This window comes from Acipenser ruthenus, chromosome 32 (assembly GCF_902713425.1).
Source record: "Acipenser ruthenus chromosome 32, fAciRut3.2 maternal haplotype, whole genome shotgun sequence".
Classification (NCBI taxonomy): Eukaryota; Metazoa; Chordata; class Actinopteri; order Acipenseriformes; family Acipenseridae; genus Acipenser; species Acipenser ruthenus.
Genome location: NC_081220.1, coordinates 11,460,262 through 11,474,448, shown reverse-complemented (window position 1 = coordinate 11,474,448; position 14,187 = coordinate 11,460,262). Strand labels below are relative to the sequence as shown.

The window sequence follows — 14,187 nt, the reverse complement described above, 5'->3', positions numbered from 1 at the left end:
AGGTCAGGGAAGTACTGTGGTAGGAGACGAGGGTTGGGGTCTGCTCCTGGGACCAGGTTGCAGAACTTCTGGATCTTGATGTAACTGTCTGTTTTGAAGTCCTGATGAATAGGAGAAAGTTATTTCAGGGGACTTGAGTGAGGTCAAAGTGCCGCAGGCTGATGGCTAGGGCTCTTGAGGATCTCTCCGAGTGTCAGCAAACTGATGGGATGGATAGGAGTGTTGGAGAAGGGACAGAGATGAGGCGGCAGAAATACTGAATTCCAGAGATGTAGGCTTTAAAGGTAGTGGGGGCTAAGTAAAGAGAATCCCTTGCATGGGCGATGGAGGCTAGAATCCGTTGCTTATTAAATCGGAATGGGATGTATTTTGTTTTGAGTGCAGAAAGTTGTAAATGTTTTCCATCCAGTGGTAAATGAAGATTTGGTCGCTGGAGCTAAGGGTGTGGCCATGTAGTGATGAGCAGATTGCAGAAGGTTGGAGAGTGTTGTATTTAGTTGAACGGCAGATGTTGGTGTTGCAGAGTTTGATGAGGGCTGAAGTGGCAGCTGGACCTGAACAAATAATATTATATGAAAATCGACTGCCGAGTTGTTTCTAAAAATGAAGGCAGAGAGATGAGATGCCAACCATCCTGTGTTAGTTAATACGGGATTGATCAGCGGTTTGTTATCATCATGTCTGTTTGGAATGGAAAAGGTGAACTCAAAAATCAGAGATTTTGGTTTCACAACTCCAGTCATTCTGCAAATAGTGGAACTCCTTAATTCATAAATCAAACACATTTCCAGTCTCGTACCATGTATTAAAGCTTGTAGTATCTGATAGGATGAGTGGACATATGACTAAATTGCTGAGGAAGTCAAGCTTTCCGTGTATATATATATATTTTAGATCCAGGTATTGGAAGAAAGCTGGAGAGTTGGAAGCTCTAGAGGAGAGCAGTTTCAGATTTAAACAGTAAACTAAAGCCACTTTTGTATGCTGCAATAGTGAGCAGATCTGAAGAGGGAGCCGAGATTTGCTGTAATGAGGCGATATTAACAGTAGAGGCAAGATCTGCTGAACGGGCAGAGATCTGAGGGGTAAACGATGGAATGCTGTCAGTAGTGTGCAGTGGCCGGCTGTAGAGAGCAGAGAGCTGCTGAATGCAGTGGAAATTGGTATTTGAGAGTTAAGGCGTTTAAGATGATGTCAGAGATGGGGCTGCCTTTGGTCAGAGATAAAGAATGCATAGATCTGAGGCCGCTGCAGAACCTGAGAGGATGAGAATGCGTTGCTCGGAGGCTGCTGCAAAACCTATTGATTTGATCAGGAGCAGTCTAAGAGTGTATTGTCTATTGCGGTGTAGGAGGACGCTTTGACTGAAATGTTGATAATCGTAGGACATAGTATCCTTATGTGCCTGGAAGCTCAAATTGAATAAAATGGACTTTGAAAGTTGTATTAAGTGCCTTGATGAAGTTGGGGGCAAGCGAGGAAGTGCAAATCCGGGAACAAGAAGGATGCAGGAATGGACTGATGCAGGGAAGCTGGAAAATTAATGTGACGGTGGATTCTTAACATCTCAGAAAGCTGATAAGCTTGGCTTCATGACCAGGTCCTCGAGGGGAGGGGTTTGGATTTGAAAAAATCAAGTTAATTTATGAAGCAAAAGAGGTTGAGGCAGGAGGGGACTGAGAATCCCTCGGAAAGACAACGAACTGCAGGAATTGATAGAAAGTTTGGAGTGTGCGAGATTCGCAGCGATAGCAAATCAGCTTCAATTATGTAGAGCTGGTGGTGTTATGCTGCCATCTAGAGGTTGTGATTGGAATTGAAACTATTGTCTTCACTGAAGCAGGGTAGCATATATTTGATTATTGCGATTAAAATCCTTGTCTATGTATAAAACATTTGCTTTACAACAGTTAGTGATGATATAAGTAAGTTAACATAGGTCTAGAAGAGGAGCCTGCAGTATATAGATATCTCAATTCGGCGAGTTGAAGCTCTCATGTTGCAAAAGCACAGCAGCAGGAACCAGAAGATTGCAGTAGTGAGGCACAGGCTCGCATTGCCTGTTAAAGCTGCCTGGTCGCCATGGCAACTTACCACTCCCAGTAGTCACTCGATGAGGCGTTGCCGTGGTAACCATGCTCTGTGTGGCGCCGGTGGGAGAGTTGCAGTACTGCGGTGACGTTGGAAGAGTCTTTCTGATGAAAACGCAGACCAAGTTGAGAATGACGCTGCGCTTTGAACGGCGCTGTAGCTGCGCTGGAGACTGGAGACTGGATGGAGCAGAAAGGACTAACGATGGATCTCCTGCTAATGGTTCGAGATGAGTCAAAGCGAGTGAGGCGTTGTACCCATCACTAGGGACTGACTTTTATGAGAAATCAGGGGAGTACTCTTTTAAATTGTTACACTATTGTTGTATTTCTACTTTCTAAATCTTCGTGTTTTATTGATCTTAGCAACACTAAATTCCAAACTGTTACACTGTATTTAAACACTGCGTGGATCTGCAGGGGACAGACACGCTCACTCCATTTCTTGGTGGAGGTGTATTTTGTGTATTTGAGTTTGTTTGTGTTATATGGTTATTGTCTATTTTGGGTTACTATTAATGATTTGATTGATCTGTTTATAGTTTTCTTTGAGCTACCTTGTTGTAGTTAATGTATTTTATCACTATTTTTGATTGTAGTGTGATTTGTGTTCACTAATGAATTATTGTATTTTCTTACTCTACGGGATTTGCAGTGGGTGTGTCTGCCCCCTTGCATTTCCTATTTCGCAGAGAATAATTAATCTAGTTTAATTGGTCATAATTTATTGGTAAGGTTTAAGATCGCTAACTGCTCTGTTTTAATTAACTATATTAATAAGTTATTTGCTCTGAGTTGCCGTTCCTGGTGTCTTTGTTTCGTGACTTCAGACACTCTCCCTTATTCTATAAATATATCTAACTACCGGACCCTCCGGTTAAACAGAGGTGGTGGCAGCGGCACGCTATTGCATATTTAATCCAATAGCCGTGAACGAGCAGGTTCATTACAATCCTGCACACAAAGTAGTCGTGGCCACGTGGTTAAGGTGATGGACTTGAAATCTGTTGGTGTTTCCCCTCGCGTGTTCACATCCTGCCGATTACGTGACCCTTTTTTATGTTTTCGTTGTTAATTCTTAAAGGTCTGTTAAGCTTAAAGGTATCAATCATTACTTGCTGTACTTTAAATGTCTTCAAAACTAGTATTTGTATAGCTATTTTCAAGACTGGCCAACATTAATTTGGGAGTCACTTTAATTTATTGTGCAGTATCAAATGAAACATAAAAAAGAATCACAATACAATAAATCTCTGTTTGTCGCTATACAATCAATATGTTGTGTAGGCTAAATTGTATGAATGAAATAGTGTGGAATAGAAACAAAGAAAGCTTTGACCTCGACGTGATTTGAACACGCAAATTTCTGATTTGGAGTCAGACGCGCTACCGTTGCGCCATGATGTCCCGGCATAGTTTGTTATGTAATGCTAGAGTGCACCGCAAGCATGCCAAACACATGGTAATGCCGCCGCTGATACTAGGAAAACACTCGGTATCGCCAGTGTCAGGGATTAATATATATATCAGTGACCAGGGATTAATATAATTTAAAAACAAACTGCAATGGTTCCACTTGGGATCGAATCCAGGGCCTTCTGCGTGTAAAGCAGACGTGATAACCACTACACTATGGAACCTTGTCAGAACGGATATGTTGCTCCTACATTATTGTCTACATGCAGCATCTCAAATAATTACAATGTCATTTATCAGACCCTTCGGCGTTGTCTTTTTAAGAATTAAACCTGCCAGACCGAACGCAGGCTAACATTCAATCAATCAATCAATCAATTAATTAATCATATATATTTTCTATAGCGCCCCATATGCGCTTCAAAAAATCTATTTGAAAACAATAAAATATCTAATTGTAAGGCTGGTCGAACAAAATAAGTCTTCAGTGTAATTTTACACAAAGAGCGCTTTCCGCGATTTAAGATGCTTTAGAGAGACAGAATATTGTAATTGGCAGCCGAAACTGGGGGATAAAACTGCCTGTGATCAAACTGGGCAGTAAAGTTGCATACTTTGCATACCGTATTTGGGAGAAAAGAAAACGGATCATCTCTGATTTCCAGCGTTTCCATTGTTTGGTCCGGCCACTGCCGTGTGACTGGTTAAAACGATGAGTTCCGTTTTTTTTTTTTTTCTGCTGCTTGGTAATTCAGTCATGAGGCAGCTGTAGCAGAGTGGCGCAGCGGAAGCGTGCTGGACCCATAACCCAGAGGTCGATGGATCGAAACCATCCTCTGCTAGCTTGTTTTTCTTCTGTTAGCAAAGTAGATTTTCTAAAATATTAACTGAAGGCAAGACTTTGTATTATATTCGCAATCAAGGAAATGTGCACATTACTGGACACATTTAAATCGACAATAGACCTGGAAAACGTTAGGTTTTCTATCAAATTCGTTTCTTTACTAATTACATTGCTTTCTTTTCTTTTTAAATTGTGCCCAGAAAGACCAAAAATAAAGCCCTTGGGAATAGGTCAATACTGCCAGCTCCTGCATATAAGTCAGCTCTGAACTCTCTTAAAAATTGAGCTCTAAACGTTTGCTTTGCAAGTTAATTAACAACTGTAACACTCAATAGCGGTTAATCCATGTGTTAATTAAATTCAGTGATTGATTTGTTCACATATTGCAATGCTGTTTTCAGGATTCCCGCATATTCTGAACATGCACAATGTAATATGGCAGTGGAATGACAGGGAAACCACTGCTTTCTTCCCTCTGGTCGTGTATTGTCACGCTGACTACTATCCATATGAAAGTGCCGCAGTCACCTAAAGGATAAGGCACTAGCCTCCTAAACCAGGGATTGTGGTTTCGTCAATGTTTTATTAAAAACGAACTGCGTGTATTTGTTATTGGTCTGCGATATGTTTATAGAACTTGGTTCGCTACACAAAATAGTTTTGGCAAAGTGGTTAAGGTGACGGACTTAAAAGACGATGGAGTTTCCCGCGCATGTTCACATCCTGTCGACTACATGCCCCTTTTTATGTCTTCTTTGTTAATTCTTAAAGGTCTGTTAAGCTTAAAGGCATCAATCATCACTTGCTGTACTTTAAGTTTCTTCAAAACTAGTATTTGTATAGCTATTTTCAATATCTCATGTAAGGAAGTGTTAATATGACTTTATTACCCAACTATGTCATTGAAGACTGGCCAACATTAATTTGGGAGTCACTTTAATTTATTGTCCAGTATCAAATGAAACATAAAAATGAATCGCAATACAATTAATCGATATGTTGTGTAGGCTAAGTTGTATAAATAAATGCACGGAAACATTCAAATCCAAACACGTTAAAAATGAAATAGTGCGGAATAAAAACAAAGAATGATTTGACCTCGACGTGATTTGAACACGCAACCTTCTGATCTGGAGTCAGACGCGCTACCGTTGCGCCACGAAGTCCTGGTGTAATGCAGGCTTGTTATCCAATGCTAGAGTGCACAGCAAGCATGCCAAACGCATGGTAATGCCGACGCTGATACTAGGAAAACACTCGGTAACACCAGGGTCATGGGAAACAGCCGACTCAATACTTGTTCGTAGCCAGCAGGGCTATGAAGTTGTCGGAAGTGTGTTTGATTCTCAGCTTTAAAAGTAAAGAAAACATAAAACAATGGGATTTGCTTTTATAAATTTCATTATTTGAAACGTGGGCATAAACACAGTTGGGCATGAACACAGACTAAGAATCATCTCGGGTCAATTACTTGGAAAGCAGCTATGCTGACCAATATATCACCGACGGGGGAAAGCTGGCAGTATTGAGTGACACAGAAGACGGATTCTCTCAGCGCGTCTCAATGCGCACTGGCACAAAGGGGCTTTGCTCGTCTAATGACGTGGCAGAATGCAAAAATGTATTGTATTAATTTACCAACTAAAGAAACATAAATAAAAGTTGCATACTTTGCATAACGTATTTGGGAGAAAAGAAAACGGATCATCTCTGATTTGCAACGTTTCCATGGTTCGGCCCGGCCACTGCCGTGTGACTGGTTAAAAACGATAAATTCAGTTTTTTTTCTGCTGCTTGGTAATTCAATCATGACGCAGCTGTAGCAAAGTGGCGCAGAGGAAGCGTGTTGGGCCCATAATCCAGAGGTCGATGACTCGAAACCATCCTCTGCTAGCTTGTTTTACTTCTGTTAAGAAAGTAGATTTTCTAAAATATTAACTGAAGGCAAGTCTTTGTGTTATTACATTTCAATTTAGTGTGTGTATTTTGTAAATGTTAATGTGTAGAAACGGCAGGTACGCAGCTTATCTGGACCGCTGCCTCTACCCATAGGAGACCAATACATTTATTTTTTGAAAAAAAAAACTGAACACAAGGTGTGTTTATGTAATCTGATACGTTACATCTAGATTTAACTGTTATGGTTAACACAATTAGAGTAAGTTATCATAACAATAGAGTTAAAATAACATTTAAATAAGATGCCAGTTAAAAAATGCGCCAAAAATGACAAAGTAGCCTCAGATTAGGACAATGGCACTTAAAGGGTAAGAAACACATTTGCAACAAAACCCTTGAAATGACCAGAGCCTTCCTCCTCCTGAATACTATGCAGGTGGGCAGGGACTGAAACCTCCCCCAGCTAGATAGATTGGTGATTGGTTGTTTCTTTAAATTATTCATAGATAGGTGCACCCTGGGTATTACTTAACTTCTCTTTTTTTACATTATACTTTAATTGAGTGGTTATTTCATTATGTGAATTTTGTGTTTGAAACGCATTGGCAAGTATTAACATTACTATGAACAAGTGTTATACTAGAAAGGAAACTGAACCAGACACCGTCACTGCAGTGATACATGCCGGGAGTAGGGAAATTGTTTTATCAGTATGCATTTAAGACTATACTTTCAGGGATCATTTCTATAGTTTCTTTCTAGTGAAATGCGTTTCTAAAGTGTCTGGTCTCGCTAACCATGGTGAGGAGTTACAGTGTTTTCTTCTGAGCGCTAAGCAGGTCTTGAATACTACTTCACTGTAGCTGTTCTTGATCATTGATGAACGTTTCGCTCTCTTTTGAGGGTGGAGGAAGAAAACACAGTCTGAGTGGTTCGTGACATTTTATAAATGGCAAATAAAAGATAAGAAAGCGTTTTGTATTTGTTACAAAAGAAAGTTTCATAAAGATAGGATATATTATCTAGTGTAGTGTTTGGAAAGCGGGTTATTAATATTAAATAACAGTGGATTTTGTGGAAGAAAAGTTCGTTACATGCATTTGCAGTCCGAAACTGGAACAAAATAATCTGTTACACTCACATTTTGGTGCATGTGGCGATTTAGCTGGAAACAGTATTTTCATATTAGAAATGACTGTTAGTATAACAAGGAAACTGCAAGCAAGGATTAAAAACACCAGCATGATTATGAGCTGGCTGAGGCTGAAGAAGAAGGGTGTCCTTTGTTGAGGGTAAAATGGATAAATGTCATTGTAGAATATCATCTTTCAATGAGCTGAAAACAAACACGGAACAGTGCAAACAGTTATTCAGTACTTCTCGCTGAACAGAACACTAACATGCTGTCTGCAAACGTTATTGTCTTTGTTAAAAATAAAGACAGGATAATCAAATAATGGTTTTTAGCTGGTTGACTAGTCATTAAAATGTGCGTCCTTGAACAGCTTCTAATGTGCTCAAACTTTATACTACTTTATCTTTATAATATTTTATATTTTATATTATTCTAGGCAAAATATGATAAACCATCACATTGTGGAAATCACATGGATTATATATATATATATATATATATATATATATATATATATATATATATATATATATATATATATATATATATATATATCATAAAACGACTAAAAACTTACCTAACTTTTATCCAGTGATCTCGGTATATTGAGCAACTGGAATTTATTAAGATCTCTCCGAGGATCAGAGATGTGCATGAAAAGAGGGTGAGTTTTGATCCTTTCTCTTTCTATAGCCCCCTCCAAGATATCATAAAGGAAATATCTGGGGAATTTTGGTTGCAAGATTTATGTAAATACTTTGTATTTACTTGGTGTTTTCTCATTTTAAGGTTGTAGAGAGATATTCTCATGCCATGAGATGTACTGGCATCTTTATGTATTCAGCGTTTTAATTGGTTTAGAGACTCTAATTGATTTATAGTGTCCTTTGAGCCACTTTGTGTGATTCAATGACCTAATAAATGTTTAGTCACCCCAACAAGTTAAACCAGTTGCTTCCAGATTGTTTTAATACATGCACTCCTTTTCCAGTAGACTCCAGAGTGTGGAACACTCTCTGTTTTTCACAGAACAGGACAGGTCTAGAAGCCTCTAACCTGTTCTTAAGAGCCTGATTATGCACATTTGCTTGCAGTTTCACAGGAAACCTGTCCCTGGAAGATGAATGGATGTGGTTTCAGCACCTGTTCCATAGGATAGCTGCAGACATAATACATTGAAACCGTTTCAAATAAAAGCAAAATTGACGAGAGTCCCAGCAATGGGGGACCTGTATGGATGGTTCCATGGTGTAATGGTTAGCACTCTGGACTCTGAATCCAGTGATCCGAGTTTAAAATAAAAGCAAAATTGATGAGCTACCAGGAGCAACCAGGATATTTCAGTATTAGAAATATGTGGAGAAATAGCGCCCCCTGCCGAAAGAAAAACTTACAGCACCTTGTGTTCCCAGGCAGTCTTCTATCCAAGTATTAAACAGGTCTGCCCTTCTGAGATCAGGCGTGCTCAAGGTTTAGTGTCTTTCATAGTAACTGATATCGGTATACCGATCTGTGAGAATAACAGAATAAGCAATAGTCTATATATATATGGAAAGACGCACACAACCCCCGCTTGCTAAACTGTTGTTATTTTAAATTCCATATATTCCCTAAAGCTGAACGAAATCTTTTAATATTACCGCTATGTTTTAAATGAGCGCTTCTTTATGATTGGTTATGCAAGCCATGCAGTCAGCATTATAAGAATCAATCAGAGTTCTTGAATTGCCACGTGATCTGTATGTCTACAGAAGTCGCTCAGTAGGTTGCTTGGAAAGCAGAGCCTGGCTCAACTTCAAGCAGCTGTCTGCATGGACATCCACATGTAATACCTTGTTTACACTGCTGGCCGGCCTAGCCAACAGAATTTACGTTTATGTGTTTTTTTTTTTTAATTGTACAATTGGCTCTTTGCGGACCGTTTGCTCAAAGATTTCATTCCGTTTGGCTCTTTTGCACTAAAAGGTTGCTGAGCCCTGGTGTAGGTGCTTAACAAGCGCTACTGTATCAACATTTGAAAAACGCATTATCAGACTGTGGGGGAATAGTTACAATTGTTTCACAGGACAAGCGAAAGGAATGTAGCGCGAGTAATATATACCTGTACACATTGTACTACAATGCTGCTGCATCGTGGCATCTCCAGAAAGCTACTATGCTATTGACAACACCATTCAGCTCATTCACTGGCCGGCACCACAAAATACTGTCCATTACGTCACAAAACGGAAACGTTTGAGGGCTGTTCTCGCTCCGATTATTGCTGTCTTTAATGTTCCTGTACACAGCATGCAGTTTTTTATTTATTTAATTTTGTCCCGGCATTGTTGTGGAGTTCATGAGAACCCGTTATTTTTTTTATAAAAACTCAAATATTTCGAACAGCACCCATTAACTGTTTTTGAATTTCTGAGTCAGCCCACTCTGAAAACAAAAATGTAGTTTCTTTGTTTTCCCACACACTGCAAACGGCAGCCATTGGAAAGGGTTAAACGGTTCTGTTTCCATGGCTACAAACGCACGCTCCCAGCTCTGTGATGACGAACTTCCTGTGTCTGCTGCCTGGCCAAGTCAGGTACAACAAAGCAAAGGGAGGCAGGAAGGCGGGCCGCGGCCAGCCAGGGCCACTGTGGCCAGCAGTGGAAACACACATTATCCGGTTGAGACGGGCCATGGCCAGCAGTGGAAACAAACATTATCCGGTTGAGACGGGCCATGGCCAGCAGTGGAAACACACATTTTCCGGTTGAGACGGGCCATGGCCAGCAGTGGAAACACACATTATCCGGTTGAGGCGAGCCATGGCCAACAGTGGAAACACACATTTTCCGGTTGAGGCGGGCCATGGCCAGCAGTGGAAACACACATTATCCTGTTGAGGCGGGTCATGGCCAGCAGTGGAAACACACATTTTCCGGTTGAGGCGGGTCATGTCCAGCAGTGGAAACACACATTATCCTGTTGAGGCGGGTCATGGCCAGCAGTGGAAACACACATTATCCTGTTGAGGCGGGTCATGGCCAGCAGTGGAAACACACATTTTCCGGTTGAGGCGGGTCATGTCCAGCAGTGGAAACACACATTATCCTGTTGAGGCGGGTCATGGCCAGCAGTGGAAACACACATTATCCTGTTGAGGCGGGTCATGTCCAGCAGTGGAAACACACATTATCCTGTTGAGGCGGGTCATGTCCAGCAGTGGAAACACACATTATCCTGTTGAGGCGGGTCATGGCCAGCAGTGGAAACACACATTATCCTGTTGAGGCGGGTCATGGCCAGCAGTGGAAACACACATTTTCCGGTTGAGGCAGGTCATGTCCAGCAGTGGAAACACACATTATCCTGTTGAGGCGGGTCATGGCCAGCAGTGGAAACACACATTTTCCGGTTGAGGCGGGTCATGGCCAGCAGTGGAAACACACATTATCCTGTTGAGGCGGGTCATGGCCAGCAGTGGAAACACACATTATCCTGTTGAGGCGGGTCATGTCCAGCAGTGGAAACACACATTATCCTGTTGAGGCGGGTCATGGCCAGCAGTGGAAACACACATTTTCCGGTTGAGGCGGGTCATGGCCAGCAGTGGAAACACACATTTTCCGGTTGAGGCGGGCCATGGCCACATGCGGCCGACAGTGGAAACGAGGCATAAGCCACTCAGCTGAATGAAAATACGTTGTGCAACTGATGGTTCAGGTGTGGACCCAGCTTAACACACACAGAACAGGGGGTGTTAGACAATTATGAGCAAGGATGTTCCATGCGAAAATTATAAATAAATACATACATACATTAATGAATACATTTTGTAATTAATACATTCATAAATTAGTTATTATATACACGGTTCTGGTGTGACGGATCGCTGCAATTGTATTTCTCATTTGAAAGTCGCACAGCTGTGCTTACACCATGTGTCCACTGTCTCCACATAAGGAAGACACTCCATGTGAGATTCTAGAGCTCCTTGCTGTGAGACTTTCTCTTGGAGTCAAAAGCAGTTCAATCAGCTGCCATGGTAATGGACGACACGACCTCGTGTACAGCGTGAGGTAAAACAATGGCAGCGTCACCCTCATCATCAGCAGTCATCGTTAACAAGGCCAGCAGGGGGCGGTAAAGGCGCAGTCTGCACAGTGTGGTACATTTCCTGTTGTGTGTTATTCCTTTTTAATATATAGTATATTTGATTTAATTGTACTTTGTTTTTAAATGCAGTGGTGCATTCTGTCTCGACCTGTGGAATAACAGCGGTGTATGTGGTTGTGACAAAGAGAGAGTGAATTCTTGTTTTAGATCTCCCTCCCGACCGGTGAGGACGCTGGGGAGGAGGAGCAGGCGGAGCCGCGGTGCGCAACGTCACAGACCCGGTCGGGAAACGCGGTGGCAATCACGCATTGGCTGACGGCGGTTGCCCTCGCTGACCAATGAGGACGGGACGGGGCATACAAAAGGGGGCGTGGCCCGGGGTTCTGTTCCTTCTGGCAAGGTACTGTGTGTGTGTGAGAGAGAGAGAGAGAGAGAGAGAGAGAGAGAGAGCGAGAGAGAGAGAGAAACGAGCAGAGAAACAGGGGAAGGGAATTGGAAGACGGGTCGTTTTCGCGATTGTGGATTTACTTGCTAACCCTTCTACTTCTTGTATTTATTAGAGCACTAACGGGACACTCCGGGATCACCCCTGTGTTTTTCCCATTCCCGGATTACAAAAGGGAAGACGGATTGTTTTTGTTGTTTGTTTATTTTGGGACTGCAACCCTGTTTCTCTTTATTTAGTCGCGTTACACATTGTTGTGTACCCCGGCTTCCTTATTGTTTATTTTCCCTATGGTTTTGAGTGCGTTTTGGTATTCTAATTGAAAAGAAATAAAACCAAGGCGCTTAATTGAATAGAGGACTGGGGTCTATTATTTTACACCACACTACGCCCATCCTGTCACAGTGGTACATTGAGAACTTAATATTGTATGGCTACTCCCTTTGTATGGAGGACATTCTACATCAAAATAAAAATAAATGAATGAATAACTACGTGCCTGTGAATGTATTTCTTTATGTCACTATATATTCATTTAGGGGTCTAGTCACACTGTAGTGTTTGATGACTGGTGTGAGGAGCCTTGTGTTAACAATGGGAGAACTGGGCTGACTGGGAGGTAACTGCTGCCTATTTCAATTGTCTTATTACTGTGTTATTACATTCTGGACAGCAGTGGTGCTCTGGCTCCCTCTTGTGGTCAGTGTGAATGATGGCAGTGTGTGCAGCTTGGCAGGACACTGATGCCTGTTTCCAGGCCATACAAACACAGAGAGGGATTCAATCAAACACTAAGTTCACAGTTTAATAGAAGGGTGGATTAGTTCTATTTGTGTCCTAAGCGCTGCACTTCTGTTTCAATAAGTGTCACAGACAGTTCTATGAGATCTGTTCTGTGAACACAGGTGGGACTTGATAAGGTTGGGTGACTCACAGTACAGTTAGATTATCCTTCCTGTAGTTTTATGTTTAGCCTCTCAGTGCTTTCCTGCTCTCTAGGAGGGGCATTAGAAATCTGCCTGTTCAGAATGAACTGGCCCATAAGTGTTGAGACATGTGTGCCAGGGAGCTGCTGCACACATAAGGAATGAAGAAGACCAGGTGGGTAACAAGGATGACACAGGAGGCAAGACAATGAAGAATAAACTGCCTTCAATAACACTGATGTGCTGCTCCTTAATAAAAAATAAGAATTCACTCAGGAAATTATTAATACCCCATTTATTTATTTTTATTTCAATTTAGATACATTGTTTTTTTAATGTAATAAGTTATAATCTGAGGTATATCAATAGAGTATTCATATCTTTTTCAGTAACTAAGAATAATGTGTAAAATTCTATTTCAAAAGAAGACATGGTTTGTTCATTGTAAGTAACAGTAATTTGTGTCTTGATTTTCATCTTAAGATATGTTAAAGTTCAATGTTATTCATTTATTTCATATTAGTTTTGAAAATACATTTAAACACATCAGATTGACACAATGAGAAATATCCAGCTGGACTCCACAGAGACAGAAAGTGTAAGTACACATCACTGCAATACTGGGCTTTGCTGTTTGCTGGACTTCTTTTTTAATATGTTTTCCAGTGGATCATAAATAAATCAATCTCAATATGCATACAGTTCAATTGTTTTAAAATATAAACATCATTCTGTTTGTATATAGAATGTGTTGCTGATGAAGTGGAATCATTAAAAGAGTAAAATGAAAAAAGTAAATAATACAATTTGAAGTATATATATATATATATATATATATATATATATATATATATATATATATATATATATATATATATATATATATATATATATACATTTACTGAAAGAGAAGTAAAATGTTTGGCTTACTTTATTTTCAGCTTGTATTTAAGTATCAGAAAATAAACAATGTTCACCTGCAGTCCAGCTGAGGGAGGTTTTTATACAGGTGTGTAGCACTGTGTGAACACCCAGCTACTGCTGGGGTTGTGTACACTCTGACAGTAGTAATCTGCTGCATCTTCAGCCTGGACTCCACTGATGGTCAGACTGAAGTCAGTCCCAGATCCACTGCCACTGAAACGAGTTGGGATCCCAGACTGAAGGGTACTTGCACCATAGATCAGGGGTTTGGGAGCTTCTCCAGGTTTCTGTTGGTACCAGGCTAGGTAGTTGTTACTGTACACTGCGCTGCTGACTTTACAGCTCAAAGCTACTGTGTCTCCTGGGAGAACAGATTTCACTGCTGGAGTCTGAATCACAGTATACTGTCCACTGGA

The 14,187-nt window shown here is 40.9% G+C and overlaps 3 non-coding genes across 3 annotated transcripts; 1 reads left to right on the top strand and 2 right to left on the bottom strand.

Annotated features, from left to right (window-relative positions):
- Positions 1-3,657: 3,657 nt before the first annotated feature.
- Positions 3,658-3,730, bottom strand: trnav-uac (transfer RNA valine (anticodon UAC)). The gene has a single exon. It is a non-coding gene; the product is annotated as a tRNA-Val (tRNA).
- A 1,714-nt stretch (positions 3,731-5,444) lies between these two features.
- Positions 5,445-5,516, bottom strand: trnaw-cca (transfer RNA tryptophan (anticodon CCA)). Its single transcript has one exon. It is a non-coding gene; the product is annotated as a tRNA-Trp (tRNA).
- A 1,453-nt stretch (positions 5,517-6,969) lies between these two features.
- On the top strand, positions 6,970-7,182 carry LOC131703301 (small nucleolar RNA U3). The gene has a single exon (XR_009309766.1). It is a non-coding gene; the product is annotated as a small nucleolar RNA U3 (small nucleolar RNA).
- Positions 7,183-14,187: the final 7,005 nt, after the last annotated feature.